This window comes from Mastigoproctus giganteus, chromosome 7, assembly GCF_048544385.1.
Source record: "Mastigoproctus giganteus isolate SK-2022 chromosome 7, ASM4854438v1, whole genome shotgun sequence".
Lineage (NCBI taxonomy): Eukaryota > Metazoa > Arthropoda > Arachnida > Uropygi > Thelyphonidae > Mastigoproctus > Mastigoproctus giganteus.
Window position 1 is genome coordinate 25,838,787 of NC_143581.1, and position 17,917 is coordinate 25,856,703.

The following is a 17,917-nucleotide window of genomic DNA, read 5'->3' on the forward strand; positions in this document are numbered from 1 at the left end:
AGGTTAGGAGGCACAAGGAGTCTTAGGAGAAACAAAACCGGTATTAATATGATAAACAGAATAAAAATTAATTGCAATTCCTCACACATTACTTTCTCAATGTTAGCAATCAGATGGCAGCTGCGTCAAAGATGTAGTTTCTATAATCACGTAAATTGAGTCAAATAAAAGTAATCTAAAATGGGTTAATTATTAACCAAAACTCCACGTTAATATTGAAGTCAGGGCTCACTTGGATATTCATTTATGTTCTTAAAATACACGAAAGGTAATCAAAAAGCACTATTATTATTCTAAAGATGACTCTTGTGTTGGTCATATGAGTGGGAAAACTTTTAAGGAGCCATTTTTGTCTCCCCTGGGTAGCGCAGTGATTATAATTATCATCTTTCTGAATTCAGACCTTTTTTCACCCACCGGGTGGAAGAAACAAACTTCAGAAACAACAAATAACTGGCAGTATCCAGAAGGGCATTGAGACTAGGTAGAATTCCACAATCTATGTAAGAGTTAAAGGTTTTGGAAGTACCGTCCATTCTAAGCAGTTGTTTACCCAGTAATCTTAACGAACTCATAATTTCAACATTGAGATGGAACTGAAGAAGTCTTCAGTTTTGAAATCGTTTATAAAGATGAGAAACGAAGTAATTAAGTGTCAAAATATACAGGGTGACCCGGAAAAGCGAAGTGGATACCATTTAGTTCACTTATTTTTATATATATTTTTTTTTATTTCGTGATGGTAGACACTAAAGACGCTGTACGAATCTAGAGAACCTTGCATGGGTTTAAGGCGAAGAAGACAGAAGGTATTTGTTGACATTAGCTTTGAACTTCTGTGGCTGTAATTTTAAGGATGTACGTGTGAAAGAAGGTTGTTCCAGAAAACAAAAGTAGAAGGGATAAATGAGGAAGAGAAAAAGTTGTTTCTGGAGTTAGACAGTGAATGGATGTTGACTGATTTGGAAGAGAGAGCGGGAATTATAGAAGCCAATTCAGAAGGACAGTCCCCATAGAAGTATCTATACAAAAGACATTGAGCAGAAATAGAACGTCTATGAGCGGAGAGACTTTGTAAGTGATGGGTCATTAGTTAACCTAACTGCCCTCTTTTGAACGGAGTCTAGTGATGTTATTGGAGAACCGCCCCAGATGTGGGAACAATATTCCATGGTAGGGACGAGATTTGTAAAGTGTGAGTGGTTGTTTAGATGCAGAGGAAGTAATATTTGTGATGTGCTTATGCTAAGAACGAGAACGCTCTGGGAAACTCATAGGAGACCTTGTATAAAATCTGAGTGTCATCTAAGATAAGAATGGGAGCAGAAGAATCCTTTTTGCGAGAAAAAAAGAGAGGACTAAAATTTAGGAGGATTAAAATGAACTAAGTTTTCTTCACCTTACTGAAGCCTACTTCAACTTCACCTACAGATCGGAATTTAGTTCAAGCCGTTTGGCCAAGTCAGTTTCTCAAAGTGGAAAGTGGAATGTAGTGTGCTATCATTAGCATTTTAGCATTAGCAGAGGCATTTGATGCAAGAAAGCAAGCTTATGCAGCATCAGCCAAAAAAAAAAAAAAAAACCACTTCCACTTCACCCCTCCGTTCGTTCAAAATACCTGTCCAGCTGAGCCTTAAACTTATTTAGGCTATCAACCTCCACCACAAGGGATGGAAGTCTGTTCCACCAACCAACCACCCGCTGGCTAAAGGCAAATTTCCGCACGTCTATCCTACATCTGTCTTTCCTCATTTTGAATTTATGCCCTCTCAGGTGATTATTCTGAGCTAGAGGAAGAATCCCATCAGCATTGAGCATGCTTAAACCATTCAAGGCTTTATACACCTCTATCAGATCACCTCGCTGGTGCCTAGTCTCCAGACACTGTAATTTGCAAAACTTAAGCCGTTCTTCGTAAGAGCACCCCTTTGTTCCATTCACTAATCTTGTTGCCCTTCTCTGTACTCGTTCCAGCAGCTCTACATCCTTCTTGAAATGAGGCCTCCAGACCTGTATACAGTACTCTAGGTGTGGCCTGACCATCGCCTTATACAATGGAATAATCACTTCCTTATCCCTGCTGGAAAAATTCCTGTATATCATTGACAATACTCCATGAGCTACTCTTGCAGCCCGTCTGCACTGCTCAGAGAACTTCATATCTGCCTGCACAACCACCCCCAAGTCCCTTTCATTCTCTACCACTGTCAGTGTTGTACCACAGAGTTGATACGTTGCACTGGGGTTGCTGTTTCCCATGTGTAGTACTTTACATTTGTCAATGTTAAACTTCATTTGCCACCTCTCAGCCCAATGTCACACTGCTCCAATTTGTGTAGCAGTCTTCCATGTGCAACAGTATCAAAAGCCTTTCTAAGATCCAAGTATATAATATCAAAGTTATTCCCTGCATCCAGTTCTTTTGTGACTGCATCATAGTATCCAATCAAGTTGGTCAGGCAAGACTTCCCCTTAACAAAACCATGCTGTGTCTGAGCTATAACTGAAGTCTTGTCTAAATGATCCTGCAGTGCTTCTTTAACCAGTGCCTCCATTAATTTTCCTGGAACAGAAGTTAAGCTCACAGGTCTATAATTGCTTGTGTCAGCCTTTGATCCTCCTTTGTGAATTGGGGTCACATTTGCACATTTCCAGTCTATGGGTACCTCCCCTGAGTCCAAGGAAGCTCTCATAATTATGGCTAAGGGTTTGCTTACTTCCTTTGCTGCCTCCTTTAATATAACTGGATAGATCCCATCCACCCCGGGTGCCTTTCTTGTGTTTATCTTCAACAGTTTCTCCTCCACTTTACTCCCAGTTATTTCAAGATTCTGTAACTTACTGCTAGAGTTGAATACACCTCTGGCATTCCCCTCCCTGAATAACTCCTCATGTGTGAATGTCGATGCAAAATATTCATTTAGTTTGTTAGCTACCTGAGCAGGATCATCAACACTTGACCCATCAATATCAAGAGGACCAATCTGATTCATCCCTCTCCTTCTAGAGTTTACATAAGTAAAGAACTCTTTGCTGTTTTTCTTTGCATCCCTTGCCAAGGATTTCTCGTAATCTGCCTTCGCCTGCCTAACCTCCTTTGTAACTTGGTTGCATATCAACTTGTATCTATCATAGGCTTCTGTGTCATGTGTTAATTTGTAAGTATCCCATGCATTTTTCTTCTCTGCCATATGCCTCATTAGTTCATCTGACATCCATTTTGGCCTAAACCTTGAACAATATTTCTTAGTTGGTATGTAAAGCCTAGTAGCTTCCAAGATAAGTTCTTTGAATGCTTCCCATTTTGAATTTGCTGTTGGTAACATCATCAGTTGGTCCCACTGTATAGAATTTAAATACTGTCTCAGTCCATCGTAGTCGCCTTTACGGAAGCAATAACCCTTCCCTTTACCCCTAATGGTAGTTACCTCTTTAGTTACCGGTAGTTACCAGCAAAACCACTGATGGGATTTTCATGGATAGTGAAAGGTCACTAATATAAAAGAGGAAAAGCATTGAGGAAGAATTTCACTTTGGGGAACACACTATTAGTGGAGAAGTGCCTTCTGATCACAGTCGTGCCTTCTGATCTCTGGCTTTGGCCAGAAGTCAGAAGGCACGACTATGAAGGACAACAAGCAAGTTTACAAATCTTAGCTTATTCAAGATAAAGTTGGGATTGACTAGTAACTTGTCCAAGTTATAAAGTTGGAACAGCTCACGGGAAAAAAAATTCTTCGGTCTGTTATCAACAACTACAGCTTCCATTGAAAAGACCTTTAGGAATTCTTCCAGTTTTCAACACGATTGGAACCGACACTTCTTCAAACCAGTAATTTTTTCTATAAGCGTTCAGTACTTTTCATAACATTGTACACATAAAGTTAGTTCATAATCGTACGAGGGACTCAATTTTGGTCAAACCATAAAATGATCAATGATTTTCACACAGATAAATTACACTAGTAATAAAAAGGTTTATGTTTTTCCTTATCTTTAACACATACAAAATACATAAATATTTTCTTTAAATCTTAAGTTTCTTTTTAATTTTCCATGTAATACATTAAAAGTATTTATTTTTCTCTTTACCTTCTTTTCAGAATAATTCGTGATCCTGGGTTATAAATGCAGATAAATAAAATAATAAAATAATAACAATTATTTTATAAATAGTAAAATAATAACAATTTATAGGAACCAAATTTGTTACGTATAAGTAGTAGTAGCAGTAGTAGAGTTTTTCTAGGAGCATCAGCGACTAAGGCCATATTGTTCCGTATCCATGAATTGCGTGTATTCTGAGGTCGATTTTCTGTTTTTCTGGACGAAAAATCCGAGTTTCCGGGAAAAAAAAACCATGGTGCCCTCACCTGAGAACGACTAACTCAGCCACTTTGCGAAAAAGACCCATAATTTTTTTTTTTTATTTTGGTGGAAAAATTATTTTCCACCAAGTGTGCGAAGGACGGCGATCCTACCAACTTTACTACCCACGAGGACATTTAGGTAAGGAAATTGGTAATCTGAACAGAAAGACTGAGCAGGATTGTATGCGGCAATAGATAATTTAGTCTTCCACTTTGGACCACGGCATCACAATTTCTACAGTGATAAAAGGTCATAAATTACGGTATGCAGACAAATTCCGAAGAAGAAACTGGAACGCTTCTCACGGGTGGTGGAACCACCTTTCAACTTGTACAGACATGGATGATGGATCTCAATATCATATTGAGTGAAGGTTTCTAATATTTTTAGGACGTTTATACACATGGTAATCACTTATGTAAATGTATTCACTTTGATAGTTCATATTCAAATACACTGGTGTGCAAAACTTAAGGACCAACACTATTTCAAAGGTTACAACCACAAAATATTTTACTTAAGATACTTTTTACTGATGAGAGTAGATTCAGTCTCAGCAGCGATTCTGCACGTCAGCTAATCTGGCGAGAGGTTGGCACACGGTATTACCCCGCAAACATCACTGAAAGGGATCGATATGGTGGTCGAGGTTTTCTCGTCTGGGGGGGCGTTATCTTGGACGGAAGTACACAACTCCAGTTACTAGAAGGCGGTACTGTAACTGGTGCACGCTACTGTAATGGGGTAATCCTTCCCCATGTGCGTCTGTTCCAAGGTGCCACTGGCCCCGAGTTCGTGTTTATGGATGATAACGCCACACCCCATCGCACTGCAGCTGTTGATATGCTTTTGGAAAGTGAGGACATTGTTCGTATGGATTGGCCTGGCCGTTCTACCGATCTAGATCCCATCGAACACATATGGGACGCTCTGGGAAGACGCCCAGTGGCACGTCCATACCCACCAGAAAATGTTTACCAGCTGAAGATGGCGCTGACAGAGGAATGGACGACGTTACTGCAAGAACTTATCAACAATATTGTTCTAAGTATAGACAGGCGGTGCAAAGCCTGCATCGACATTAGTGGTGGCCATATCTCCTACTGAGGACTTCCTCTTCCCTTTGTTCCATCTTTGGCAGTGATGCATCTGTATCATGGCAGCCAGTGCTATGTTGCCATTTTTGAATAAAGTCCCTCTGTACCGTTTTGTTCCCGTTGTGTCGGTGTTGTTTCCTTCATCATTTCTGTACCTCACGAGGTTCCTTTAGTATTATGCTTTTCCCATATCCAGGACACTCCTATGAGAAGTTACAGGTGAAAATCTGACTGGTCCTTAAATTTTGCACACCAGTGTACATTGGGGGAAGCCGTAATACGGTGACTTACGATTTATTGCCCGATGTCCTTTTTGAAGTAGGGTTGCTTGACTATTATTGGTTTTTTTTTTTTTTTTTTTTTTCATGCGTGAAGAAAATCAGAAGGGCACGACTGAGACAAAATTAAAGCCAGAGACCAATTAATTAACTTTACCTACGAAAAAGCTCATTAATTTCCAGGTTTTCTGAGATTTGTTCATCTTCACATGCATAAAGCAAACCCCTTCTTCGTGGTCATAAAAAGTGAGAAAACTCATAAAATCTTAGAAAAAGTCATAAATGTCATAGTCATAAAATTATAGAAAAGTTTATAAAAGTCATAAAATCCTAGAAAGCAATAAAATTCTAGAAAACGTCATAAAAGCCATAAAAGGTTACAAAAGTCAAAAATCCTAGAGAGCCATAAAAGTTATAAAAGTCATAAAATTCTACAAAGGTTCTTAAATTCATAAATTCTAGTAAAGGTCATAAAGCCACAAAATCATAGAAAATAATAGTCACAGAATAACAGAAAGTCATAAAAGGCTAAAAAAGTTATAAAATTCTATAAAAGTCATAAATTCTGGAAAAGGTCATAAAGTCACAGAATCCGTCATTAGTCAGAGAATAATGGAAAGTCATAAAGACACAGAATAACAGAAAGTCCTAAAATGCTGAAAAAAAGTTATAAAAGTCACAAAATTTTATAAAAGGTTATTACAAAATTCATGAAGCCATAGAATAGGTCATAAAATCCTAGACATATAGAGAACATTTGATTCAAATCCAGCCAGTCATGTGTCTATATGTCTTTTACAGCCTGTTATGCTGTATATGTACATTTTAACTTCTCCATCTTTCTCTCCGAAATATTTCCAAGCTATTTTACATCGAACAGTTTATATATTATGTGCTTGGGCCAAATATACAATTTTTATTTTATACAACTGTTTTTTTCTGAATATTGAGAAGCCGCATGTGGCATTCTGTTAGACAAGGTCATCCCTACTTTCGCCTACAAGACTGTGAAAATAAAAATCACGAAAAAGCAAAACGGTGGAAGTTGAAGTTGTAAATTAGAGCTTCATGTAGACCGTAATTGAACTAGAGGAGAAACGGATCAAAGAGTGACGTGACCTTCGTCCATCTACTAGGCGCTGTCTACATGTGATTACACGGATCAAATTACGGTAATTGGGTTGGTGGGATTTTCCCCTCGTCAACTATCTCTGGAGATGGTATTTGAAGGGCGTATTTTCATGGGTGTGAACATAAATAACTCTAAATAACTGGCATAAAAAAGGAGAAATCGTGGATCAAATAGCATGTATGACATTGTCTCAAGGAGTCTTTGTTCGAAGGTGTTACGGTGTCACTGATACCGAAAGGTTACACGCTTTATTATACGATGCACCAGTCATAACAAATTATTTTGGTCTGCGAAAGTTGAATCTTTTCATAGACCGAAATACCAGTAATTTCCGTTAAGCGCAATTTCAAATGGTGGTACCTAAGGAGCAATGAATAATCTACACTGCACAACAAAATTAACAGAACACGTAGAAAACGTGGTATAGCGATGAAACAGGACAAAATTTGGTATGGTGGTGGTGAATATCGAAGAAATGAGGAGACAGCGAGTAACTCTGGGCAGACATTTATAGCTGTCTAGGGGACATTTATAGCTGTTGTATAAGAATTACCAAAAAGGTAATTCTTATACAACCACAGTCACAATTCTTATACAACCACAGATATCAGCAGATAGAGATTGGAGAATATGAAAGTCATGTGGGGGAAATAGTAAGGAATATTGAGACGTAGAGGAAGGCGTCCTCAAAATTATTAGGTGGAGTAAACTCCATTAGGCGAGTGGAGCAAGGGAATGGTAGTCAAAAGATACCAGACAAGAGAGTGTTGATCCATTTTTCTCGACCATGACTTGTGAACCACTTGGCTCACAAGTCATGGCCGAGAGGCATGGTCCTTTTCAAGTCCAAGTAACTGTCACAATTGAAGATGTGCAGATCACGGTTGGGAGACCAAGTCCCCTCAGTGGCTTACTCATGTCCAGGTAATTATCACAATTGGAGGATCTCAGTTTGTGTCTTGTTTAGGGGGGGTTTTAGTCACGTCAAGGTTAGGTTAAGGGTTATAATTTAATCAAATCCAGGTGTTTGGCACAGTTGGCACGTCTCGATATCAGCAGTTGGATGTATTTATTCACTATTCAGTGATTGCTCTTCAGAATGTATATTCCTAGGATGGATGTTAGGATTGTTTCTTCATCTTGCAAAGAGATCCTGAACAAAATTTGCAAATGCCGTATATTCTTTATTGTAAGGTTCACCGGTACACGCAGGTACCACGACTCTACAATACCCTTCACGGCACCATGCCAGGAGTTTCCTGTATATTGTATAGCAGGTGGAATTTCAGATTTCTGGGTAAGTACGTGATTTTAGTGATTAATATAGAACGAAGATCCTCGTACAGGGGACAATCATACATAAGATGGTGCTGGCTTTCCAGGCCCTCACAAGCACAAGATGGATCTTCAACAATGCCCAGTGATGTTAGCTTGGCTTACGAACCAGTGGCTTCCTTGCGTCAAGTCTACTTGAACTGAGTCTTCTTAACACAGTCCGGTTAGAAATGTTTTCACCTGTGGTCGGAGCAACCTCAAGAGACTGTTGATGACAGGATATCGTCATCATGTCTTGCTGTTAGATCCAGATAGCGGTCTGTTCTGGTTGATAGTCCTCAAGCGACCTTGGCCAGCTCGTCTCCTAATGGTACCTATCTCCTGAAACTGCTTCCATAGTGCCGAGACGACAATGTTTGACACATTAAGCCAACGTGCCACATCCGCCTGCGACTGCCCGGCTTCAAGTCGTCCAACGGCCCGCGATCTCAAAGAATCATCTAAACGACGATGGTTTGCCATCCTGAGTACTGGAGACGTGGCTATCCCACTGAGCTAAAAATCGGGAATGAAGTGATGTGGTCGAAACCCGTGTTTTTATTAAAAATTTGCATACTGTGCGGCTCTGTAAAGTGGTAGGTCAATTTATATTGGATACTCGAAATTTGCATGCAAGGATGCCTGTTATATCAATACTTCACAATGAAATATTCACGAAAAACATTTTGTTCTGTTAATTTTGTCGAGCAGTGTATTTTTGTTTTGAAAGAGGAAAAAATTAATTGATCGTCCATTTATTATGCTTTGAGAAAACAAAGGCAACTTAATTAGAAGTTTTCGACATTTGGCTGTGATAATTGAAGAATATAAATATTGATCATTACTGGATGGTGTTCCCATGGCAACAAATTATCAAAAACGAGAGCGTTGCAGTGTGTTATTTCGATGTCCATCTTATCAAATATAAAAAATCCAACATTGGTGAGATCGCTGTAATAATAATAGCGAATTTTTTTTCTTATTTGATTGCCATTCGTGTACTTTTGGAAAGTATAAGGTATCTTCAATGCCAAGTGAACGCGTGACTTCAATAAAGTGAGGATTTTATAATTCAGGCGTTATAAAAGAGATGGGTGAGTTTTATCTAACGCTGTTTATGTCATTGGAGAAACCACATCCCTGACGCAGTACTTGGGAAAGCGTGTGAGGAATTCCAATTACCCTTTCCTCTGTTTAGTACTGGTTTAGTTTCTCAAAAGACTTCTTGAGCCTCATAATTAATGATGGGCTTAACCTACTGCTTAAATCGATTCATAAAATAAGAATAAGCAAACATGTACGTAGTCTGCGTAGTCTGTCCGTCCGCATGTAGCAACCCAACTCCTAATGGAAAAATTTTTATGAAATTTTATATTTGGGTGTTTCAAAATGATTTATCTAACCATCCCAAATTTCATTAAAATCGGAACAATAGAAATCCGGCAATTATTCTTTCTACCGTAAAATTTGGAGTTATCGCCTACATAAATAGAAAAATAGAAGTGTGTTTTAGATGTTTGACAATCAATCAATTAGAATTCCCAGTCCCCATTCACCTTCCCCTCCCTTATAGAAAGCTCTCTCTAAGTTTGGGATGTTCGGGCATTGCTGTAGAAGGAAAAGTTGGATCGAAACGAGCTTTTCAGCTCATGTTTCGTTTGTCCAATTACAATTCCATAGCTCTCATGGTACCTCCCCGCCCAAAACAAATTTATAAAAATGAAAGTATGTTTCGGTCATTACTCTAGAAGGAAAAGTCTAATATGCACTAAATTTTCGTTGTACCTTTTTATTGGTTCATGTGAAGATCTTGGGAGAGTCGAATTCCGATTTAATGGTTTAAGCATTCCCTGTTCCCATACAGAAACAGCTCGGTAAATCTGGAACAGCAGCTTTGACCTTCTTCAAAATTTCAGATGGTAAGGTCCTTACAGTCTCCTTCACGCCGAGGTGATCACCCTGGCTTGAAGAAGCTATCGCGTCTCCTCTTTACACGTGATTAGTACGCAAGATGTGATTAGCAAGTATATGACTCTAGTTTTGACTTTATTGTGGGAAAGATCGCAGAATCTGTTATGGATGGAACACGGTAGCATCTCGATACGAGTGGTATACTTATGGGATCACAGCATGAATTCATTTTACACTTTCATATTCCACTGGAGTTTCTCCTTCTGCTTGTAATTTGCGCATATCCAGCTAGTTCCTCAAAAAGGGTGAGAGATCCCTTCCATTCAAATATCATCCTATTGCACTTATCTCTGTTTAAAGTGATGGAGAAATCAATTAACCACCATCTTCTAAAATATCTTGAAACCTTCCATCTAATCATTGATGGCTATTATGGAACTTCAAACTCAAGCAGTTGCTTTTGACAGTTCACGGCTTTTGAAACCATCAAGTGTCCAGTTTTTGTGTTCCTTATACTATTGCATCCCCTCTCTGGCATTACCATCAGTAAAAAGTGGATTGGTAATAGCGTTTCTGCCATAAATGTCAGCTTTATGAAGTTCTCGCCGAATTGTACTGTTTTGCTGGAAAATGGGTTGCTGAGACTCACATTAAGTTCTGCAGTTATTTTTGAGGAAGTAGTTTTATAATTTCGGGTTGCAATCCTTTTCGTTGGTCGACGGTCTTTTTCAGTCAGTTTCTGCCACAATTCGTCCTTTCAGATTTTGTTTTTCCATACTTGGTGAATGCAGACATCACTATCGATAAAGTTATCTGCGAAGATAGCGCAGTGGTATCGTTACCGTCCTCCCCACACTTTCATGGTATTTTCTTACCACTTCTTCAAGGACACTGTCTTTGCAATATCATATACACTGAGTGCTCACCGAATTATGACCACCTACCTAATACTTCGTAGATTCTCCTTTTGCCCTCAGTACAGCAGCTATCCGACGTGGCATTGATTCAACAAGATGTCAGAAGCGTTCGGGAGGTATGGCCAACCAAGTTGTGTGTAATGCGGTCAGCAATGCAGGTATGGAGGTGATTGGTGTATCCAGATGCCTGATATTCCTTTCCTAATGTCCCACAAGTGCTCTATGGGATTGACATCGGCGGAGTTCGGAGGCCAATCGATATGCTGGAAGTCAGAACTGTGTTCCTCAAACAATTCCTACGACAAGTGCCCGATGGCTCGGCGCATTGTCATCTTGGAAGACACCATCGCCATTCGGGAAAAAGTGTAACATAGCGGGCTTGACGATAGCGGAGGCCACTGATACGTTATTCCACATGCACCTGGATCCAAGTTCCTGCCAAAGAAACATGCTCCACACCATAAACCCGCCTCCACTGGCATGCACTTTTAATACCATGCATGATGAATGAAGAGCCATCATGCATGTTGTTGACGCCAAATCCGTACACGACCATCCACGGTGTGGAGTAAATAACGTGACTCATCCGACCAGCACACCTTCTTCCAGTATTTTAACGTCCAACTTGCATGCTCTTTGCACCAGGCGAGTCTTTTACGCCGATGAACCTTGGTTAGGAGAGAATGCCGTGGGGGTCGTCTGCCGGTATAGCCCATCCATGTGAACGTGACGCATGGTCATGCCAGATATTGTTCTGGGTTGGCCCATATTGTATTAGGTAGTCAACCCTTCAACAGTGCTTCTGCTGTTCGCCTGTACTAGTCGTCGAACCCGGCGCTCACCTCTAACATCAACCTTTCGCTGACCTTTACAGTTTTGCCGTCGGGTCGTTGTTTGACCATTTTGACGCCAGTCCTGGTTCACTTTAACTACGGCGGCTCTCGAACACCCCACCAGTTCAGCCGTTTGGGAAATCGAGGCTCCAGCTCGTCGAGCTCCTACAATCTGTCCTTTATCAAAGTCCGATAAATTCTTCCTTTTACCCATCACGCTCGGAATTTTATTACCTACTGAACCATTGACACCTTATCTATGCTATGTAGGTCGACTAACTCGGCATTCTTGTACCACACGTAGTCAACGGGTCGCATTCAGTTTTCATAGGGGTGGTCATAATTCAGTGATCACTCAGTGTGTATGCTGTATATTGCAGGTATTATATAATAAATGAAATCAATCTGAGCCACTGTCAATCCACTGTGGGATGAATGCCTCCTCAACAAGTCATAGTGAGGGAAATGGACCATCACCTGCTACTATGGTCCAGTGCTGGTTGGCAGATCGACCGTATTTAGCAGTCATGGGCGTGAATCCCGGTCTACTCAAAGAGCATGTGCTATTGCATTCCCGCTCCTGACCACTCGGTTACGGAGGCCTAGGTATTATATACAGTAGACTTCGGTCACAAGTTCTTGTGACCGAAGTCTAATTATCCCATTGTACACGGCAATAGTTAGGCCTCATCTTGAGTACTGCATACAGGTCTGGAGGTCCAACTTTGGGAAGGATGTAGAACTACTGGGACGGGTGCAGAGAAGAGCAACGAGATTGGGGAACGGAATTAAAGGCTTCAGTTCTGCAAATTGCAGCATCTGGAGACTAAACACCAGCGAGGTTATCCAATTGAGGTGTTTAAAGATTTGAATGGATTAAGCTGATGGCATCTTTCCTCTTGCTCAGACTACACACCAGGGCACATAAATTCAAATTGAGAAGGATGGTTGCGGCATAGATGTGGGGATGTTTGGCTTCAGCCTGCCGGTTGTTATTGGGACAATGTTCCATCTGGTGTAGAAGATGGTAAATTTATTTCAATTTTATTTCCTAAAACATCATATTATAATAATATTATATCACTGATCTCATTTTATGAGATCAGTGCACCTGTCATTTATTATAAACTTTATTATAAAATTATTTGCATAACTTGTTAAATCTCCTATTTTTCTTACATAACTGGGTCTCCAGTATATGTGAATCAATTTTAAACTTATTTTATGGTATGATTTTTTAAATGTGTGTATATTTGCTATCCTAGCTACCCTGCTACCTTTTTTCATTTCAATTTCCCTTTCTTTGCTTTACCCTTTTTATTTTTTAACCTTTCCTTCTATAATTAATTTTATTCTTTAATACAAACGTCTTCTTGTAATCCAAACTATTGATTTCCTGTCATGTATACATAATTGTAATTCCACATTTACCCTAAACTGTATTTATTCAAATGCGATTTTAGATTATTATGGTTCAATCCAAGGTCAAATCTGTCAATGGCCATTGAATTAAATAAATTATAAACTTGTAGAGTGGGTCCTGACAATGGCAAGAAATTTCCGGTTTTCAACTACATTTTCCAGCCTGAGACTCAAGGTAAATGCTGAAAAAAAAAAAAAAAAACCTTCTTTCCTCAGTAGCTTTGGGTGAGGGTCATTGACAACCCTCCCTTTTCCTCACTGTATTCGTGAATAGTTTTAGCGTCCCTTTATCTATGACGTCAAATACCAACGCGATGACGAACACCAAATCCCTAGCTGGAATACAGACGGGTCTTTGAGAAAGATTATCCACATACTACCTTGTATACAAGTCCATATTATAAGATGATTAATCTGCATCTACGTAAGCAATATGTCATACGTACATGGATTTAGCTTGCATAGCAGGAAGCTGTTTCTATAAAAGCGAATGTTTGGTTTTTCAGTTCAGATCAGATTTAAGAAGTAGTTGCTAACCCACGAACAGAGTGCAACCATGAAGACAGTAAGTGAATCTTTTCTTATTTACTAATACGAATTCTATTTCTGGGTTGTGATTTTCACTATGGACTATTTTCTAACATCTACAGAATCTTGGAGTTGACTTTATTCACAGAAATTCCTACTAATTACCATCATTTTTTGTAGGCCTTCATAATCATGCTGTTGGTGCTTGTGGCCTCTGTGTGTGCTCAGGATTATGGGATATCAGGTGGTTATGAATACGATTACGGACAGGACAGAAACCGAAACAGGAACAGAAATCAAAACAATAATTACAATTCTAGAAATAATTATCAAAACATCAGGAAAGAGTGGTTAAGAAGGTTGTAAGAAAAGAAAGATTTTTTTATTCTAGGAAAATAATGTAAGCATATCAGTTATCTTTATGAGTGTATTTAACTTTTTTTTATTAGTGTACAAACAATTTAAATTAACATATATAATTAAATTATCTTCATATTGAAATAATATGAAGGTAGATGTTTGCATGCATGAAATAAGCTACCTCTTTTTTTTAAAGCTAATTCGCATATGTGTAAAACACCTACTGTTTTTACTGTGTCCATCTGTCTGTCTGTCCGCATGTTACAAGTCAACTCTCGGTGTACAGAAGTTCATGAAATCTCACATTTAGTTCTTTTATAAATATTTGTCAAACCATTCCAAAAAATTCTTTAGATTGTTTATTTACAAAATGATGTATCCCAGAAAAATTGATAATGATGTACTAAAAAAATTGTCTCATAATTTTAACCAATTTTTCTCCTTTTACAGAAGGTCATTATGTAGGTAAACTAAAGAACCCAGAGTATTTCTGTTATTAAACCATCACTTTTGGGATTCAAACGCATCTACCTGTAAAGTTTTTATTATGAAATAATAACTTCTCATTTCAATTTATGTGTAAATAAAAAATGTTATTGAAGTTAGAAAGTGTTATTTATTTCATACTACATTTCACACTACATTGGCAAAAGTAACCGAGCATCTCAATGATTCAAAGAAATTGTAATGCCTACGAAGAAAGCATCTATTAAGTACTTTAAATCTGCTTTATGGCTTATTGCGTGAAAATGTGCAGATAATAATTACTTTACCTGATTACGTATAGGAGTGTAGGGAAAAAAAAGCCAGAATGTCGTGACTGCTTTGATGGCACGTGTCAGGTCAAGGGCATTGCCACAAAGGGGCAATTATAATTTTATAACGCACTACAAGAATCTTTAATGCTTTCGTTTAAGACTTCAATCTTTGTAAAGTAATACCTCCTTGAAGTATTACTTTACAAAGTTAATTTTAGCTCTATTTTAGTAATAATTAAGTCACAATCCCCTCGAATAAAAACACTTCAAAAACCTTTTCTGATGGCGAGGATTTGATGAAAAACAAACAATTTCAAAACAACTCGACCTATGTTCTTAAAATTTATGTAAAACAAAAAAAGTGTCTTTACATATTTATTAATTGGCATTTTTATTGCAAAAATTACATAAATATTAATAATAGAACAGAATATCACTTATTATAATTTATATACCTTAAATAATAAAGTCTCAATTTTTAAATATATTTTTTACTGTATTAATTACATATTTATCTGTAAATTCCGGTAGATGTCGCTGCACTTGCATAACATTAGAATACTGTGAGCAGAAGATAAGCTTTTTTTTTTCTTGAATTTAAAATTATTTATAAATTTTCAAATTCGAGCTTTATTTTGATTATTTCTAAAAACTTTCTTTTATTTTTACCTGACCTAAAAGAATTTTTTTTTTGTAATAATGTGTCTTAATTAATTTTGAGAATGCTGTGAAATAAAAACGTGATATTTTTATATTTATGAACTGACATATTAAGTTGGATATTTTTATATTTATGACCTAGCATTTTTATTTCAAAAATTACATTAAAATTCATAACAAAATAAAATATAATTTAATTTAATATAATTATATATAAATAAAATTTCTTTCATTTTTAATACACAGTAAATAAGAATGTGCCTCAGTTTATTACATATTTATCTGTAAATTCCGATAGATGTCGCTGCATTTCGTAGCATATCTGCATCAGATTATTTTAAGCAGAACATTTTTTTTTTTTTTGAATTTACAATACGAACTTTATTTCTTCTAAAAGTTCCTTTTATTTTATACCTGACCTAACCGAACTTTATCTGTAATAATGTACATCCCTTAATAATAATTTAATTGAATCAAAGTATTTGGATTTATTGATGATGCAAAGTATTTCGATTTATTCCAGTTGGGTTTCGTCCTCTAAAGAAATGTTTTTGCTGTAATTATAATTTAAATTTAAATTCACGAGCTGCCATCTTAAGGTAAACCTTCATCATATTTATTTCCGGGTAGAATGCTACAAGGCCAGGCGTAGCAGGAAATGCTAGGAAACATAAGCATTAAATAATGAATGTGATAGGAAAGAGAGACTGGCTTAGAGAATACTTGAAACGTACTGTTCGTTAAATACGAGTATCGTAAAAGCTAAACTGAAAATAAAGGAAGGATTGATGCAGACAGATAGAGAAGTCTGGCTCTCTTTCCTTCCCAAGCCATCTTTTATCAAACTTGTAAATAATGAAGTATTCTAAACAAGCAATATTATTGTCCCACCGACAAAGAATGGACGGATTTACCTGAAAATTTTACATTCATAAGTGTGACGTATATGGGCGTAAACGATTAGCATGTTAAGATGATCGGGCAGCGTGTCTGTGAATCGCGCTGATAAGGAATATTAAAACGCTATAAAATGTGTTAGGAGGCCAACAAAGTGGTGAACGAAAGACTGAGTAAGAGCGTGAAACGCCTTTAACACATAAGGCGGTGTTATATATGAGGTGTGGCAATAAAGTTCCCGGACTGGTGCTGTTGCGGTCATGTTCGATGTGTTTGAAAATAAATGGAAGTGGTATAAACGGAAGTTTGAACGGCCTGTTCAAACAGATAGTGGTACAGATTGTCCACTTAGCTAACAAATTGCAAGTGACAACATTTTGTTAAGACCTTTAACATTCCGTATCATGATTTTACAATGGAGCAAGGAACGAATATCAAAGACAGACGCGAGAATGTTCGCGATGACCCCAAGAAGTGGGGATCCGTCAACCTCTCGAAATGAGCAGTGATTGCAAAAGTTTGGAAATTCTTGCAAGAGATGGTTATTTGACCATCCGAATGATGACTGATAAGCTGGATATGAATAAGGAGACGATTCGTCAAATTCTGCATGAAAATTTAGGGAAAAGGAAGGTCTACGTAAAATTTGTTCCGCACAGCCTCACGGATGAGCAGAAGCAACGAAGAATATCTTCATGCGAAGATTTCATTCAAATTTGCCAAGACGATTGCTCAACTGTATTGTCATTGGAGATGAGATTTAGGTGTTTTAGTACTACCCAGAGACGAAGCGTCAGAGCACGCAGTGGACTTCAAAATCATTACCAAAGACCAAAAAGTTTCGTTTACAGAAGCACAGGATCAAGACGATGCTGATAATGTTTTTCGAAAAACATGGTGGATTCACAAGGAATTTGTACCTGAAGGGGAGAGAGAATGCTGCGTTCTACGTACAGGTGTTCAAAAACTATTGAAGCGCATTTCCCGGGTGAGGCTGCAATTTTTCGAGAGAAAGATGGGTGGTTCTTGTTACACGGCAATACCTCGCCCATTCCGCAGTTGTTGTTGTTGTTGTTGTTGTGATGACTTTTCTGACAAAACATGGCATTGTAAAGATCAACCATCCATCCTACTCTCCCGTCTAGAACTAATAGACTCCTTCCTCCTATCCAAGGTGAAAATTGCGCTCAAAGGAAAGTGATATCAGCTATTGAGGACACTTTTAAAAATAAAAACGTAGCCACCGAACTAAACATCATCTCTTTGGACGCTTTCGCTGTCTTTTTCAGAACCCTTTAGAACGGTGTTATAAGTGCATTCAATCAGGTGGTGATTATTTTGAATAAAATAAAACCATTTCCGAGCGCCTTAACTTTGTGTTCTTTTTATTGCACCAGTCCAGGAACTTTATTGTCATTTGTATAGCTGACGGATTTGGG